Source organism: Lathyrus oleraceus, chromosome 7 (genome assembly GCF_024323335.1).
Source record: "Lathyrus oleraceus cultivar Zhongwan6 chromosome 7, CAAS_Psat_ZW6_1.0, whole genome shotgun sequence".
Taxonomy (NCBI): domain Eukaryota; kingdom Viridiplantae; phylum Streptophyta; class Magnoliopsida; order Fabales; family Fabaceae; genus Lathyrus; species Lathyrus oleraceus.
Window position 1 is genome coordinate 407,318,295 of NC_066585.1, and position 3,400 is coordinate 407,321,694.

General features: G+C 40.1%; 1 non-coding gene across 1 annotated transcript; it reads right to left on the minus strand.

The window, feature by feature from the left end:
* Positions 1–543: 543 nt before the first annotated feature.
* On the minus strand, positions 544–650 carry LOC127109911 (small nucleolar RNA R71). Its single transcript, XR_007797157.1, has one exon. It is a non-coding gene; the product is annotated as a small nucleolar RNA R71 (small nucleolar RNA).
* Between the last annotated feature and the right edge of the window lie 2,750 nt (positions 651–3,400).

Sequence of the window (3,400 nt, forward strand, 5' to 3'; positions counted from 1 at the left end):
ATTTCATTTTCCTGTTGTTATATCGTTTAGACTTAGGTTATTTCCCGCCGGTCAATGCGAAGAACTCGCAGTACCGGAAGTTTAAGTTTAGTATACCCTCTGGCGGAACCTGAACGTTACGCTCGCGCAAGTTTATTCTTTCATAGAATTAAGAGAGCTATGGCCGAAGATCAAAACCAAAGACCTCTTAAGGACTTCGCTCAACCATCTAATGAAGAACCTAGTTCTAGTATAGTAAACCCAACTATCCCAGTCAATAATTTTGAACTTAAACCATCCCTGTTACAACTAGTGCAACAGAGACAATTCGCGGGTCTCGCTACCGAGAACCCTAACCAACATTTAAAAATATTTCTTCAATTAGCAAATACTTTTAAAACCAATGGAGCTTCTCCTGAGGCAATACGTTTAAGATTATTTCCTTTTTCCCTTAGAGATAAAGCCCTATCATGGTTAGATTCCCTTCCACCCAATTCCATTACGACTTGGGATAACCTTAGAAGAGTTTTTCTTGCTAGATATTTCCCCCCGAGTAAGACCGCTGTTCTTCGAAACCATATAACTAGATTTACCCAAAACCAAGGAGAATCGCTGTTCGAAGCTTGGGAGAGATATAAAGAGTTGTTACGAGCATGCCCACATCATGGATTAGAAAATTGGTTAATCATTCAAACCTTCTATAATGGACTTCATTACAACACAAAGATGACCATCGACGCTGCCGCAGGCGGTGCTCTGATGAACAAACCTTACCCTGAAGCTAGTGCCCTCATTGAGGATATGGCTCAAAACCATCAATCATGGGGAGTCGAACGTGCGACAGTTGAGAAGAAGGAAGCCCAAGGAGGAGTGCATGAGCTAAGCTCTATAGACATGATGCAAGCTAAAATGGACGCATTAGCCCTCAAAGTCGAGCATATGTACACGAACCCGAATACTGTAGCTGCAGTTTCGTCGGATTGTGAGATATGTGGAACCCAAGGACACCAATCCGCAGAATGCAGTCTATTAAACGAAACCCACTCTGAGCAAGTGAACTACACCCAAGGGAACCCATATTCGAATACCTATAACCCTGGATGGAGGAATCACCCGAACTTCTCTTATAAAAACAATAACCCTATCCAAAATAATGCGCCTCCGAGACCTAGTTATCAAGCCCCTAGATCAAATCAACCTATGTAACCTGTACCACCAAAGCCGAGCCTTGAGAAAATTATGGAAAATTTTATCACCGCTCAAACCCAACAGAACAAGGAGTTCATGAACCAAAACATTCATGTTAACGAATTAATTACTCAGTTAGGAACCAAGGTTGACCAAATAGTTACTCATACCAAGATGCTTGAAACCCATATCTCTCAGGTAGCTTTAAACCAAGCCCCTCAGACTACACCTGGAGTACAATTCCCTGGACAACCTCAACAAGATCCGAGAGGACAAGCCAATGCCATTACCCTACGAAGTGGGAACGCTTATGATGAGCCACCAAACCCAAGATTGAGTGAACCCGAAACTTCTAAGGAATGTACCAAACCCCCGGATAAAGTAAAGGAACCAGAGGAATCTGAAAACCAGAAGGTCGAGATAAAGGAGAAGAACCTAAAGATAAAATTTACGTACCACCCCCGCCATATAAACCACCTATACCATATCCACAAAGACTCAAACAAACCCAGATCGATAAACAGTATCAAAAATTTATTAAAGTTATAAAAAAACTTCATGTAGAAATCCCTTTCACAGAAGCCATCACCCAAATACCTTCTTATGCAAAGTTTCTGAAAGACATCCTTACCAACAAACGTAGACTTGACGATCTGAAGCCTTTGGAATGTAATGCTATTTCCGAGGACGAATTAGCAAAGAAAGATAAAGATCCTGGAAATTTCTCCATTCCTTGCCTTTTGGGTAATCATGTCATCGAAAAAGCTTTTCTAGACTTAGGAGCTAGTGTGAGCCTAATGCCTTTAGCAGTTTGTGAGAGATTAAACTTAGGAGAATTACAACCCACTAAGATGTCACTTTAGTTAGCCGATAGATCTGTCAAATATCCGATAGGCATTTTAGAAGATGTTCATGTTAGGATAGGTCATGGACATCAAAGAGGACAATGATATACCAATCCTTCTAAGTAGACCATTCTTATCAACTACAGGAGCCATAATAGATGTCAAGAAAGGAAAGTTGACATTTGAGGTAGGTGACGAGAAAATAGAATTTATACTTTCGAAATTTCTTATGGCACCTGTGATGGGAGACTCGTGTTATGCCTTAGATATCATTGATGAATGTGTTAGAGAATTAGAACAAAAAGAAATTATAAAAACAATTAAGTTACCATCAACCCCCATAAAGGAAGATGATGACTTTAAAGAACCTTACATCGATGATAACCTTTACGAATGTTTATCCCTTACTCCAGATCCTATGCCATGCCCTGAGAAACCAACCTTAGAACTTAAGGAACTGCCTAAGAACCTGAGATATAAGTTCCTCGATGAAAAGATGAACCGTCCAGTTATAGTTAGTGCTACCTTGAGCCATGAGGAAACGAACCAACTTTTAGACGTTTTACGAAGATATCTCTCAACCTTAGGATATAATATCTCTGACCTGAAAGGTATAAGCCCATCCGTATGCATGCATCGGATTTCGCTCGAAGAAGATTCAAAACCCTCTAGGGAACATCAGAGAAGAATAAACCCTATAATGAGTGATGTTGTTAAAAAGGAAGTTCTTAAGTTGCTTGAGGCAGGTATAATCTACCAGATCTCTGATAGTAAGTGGGTGAGCCCTGTGCATGTAGTACCTAAAAAGGGAGGCATCACAGTCGTGCAAAACAATAAAGGCGAACATGTAGCAAAACGTTTAGAAGGAGGATGGTGGATGTGTATAGATTATAGAAAATTAAATAAAGCAACTAGGAAGGACCATTTCCCTTTACCATTTATAGACCAAATGTTGGAGCGTCTAGCCAGACACTCTTACTTCTGTTATCTAGATGGATACTCTGGATTCTTCCAAATACCTATTCACCCAGAAGGTCAAGAAAAAACTACCTTTACATGCCCTTATGGAACTTTTGCCTAGAGACGAATGCCTTTCGGCCTCAGTAATGCTCCAGCTACTTTCCAACGCTACATGATGTCAATCTCCGCAGATTACCTAGATGGTATCATGGAAGTGTTTATGGATGATTTCTCGGTTTGCGGATTCGATTTCCACAATTTTCTTGCTAACCTTGAGAAAATCCTAGAGAGATGCGTAAAGGTGAACCTCGTGCTAAATTGGGAAAAATGTCATTTCATGGTGACCGAAGGAATAGTTTTAGGACATATAGTTTCCGAAAAAGGTATAGAGGTAGATAAAGCTAAAATAGAAGTTATAGAAAACCTAA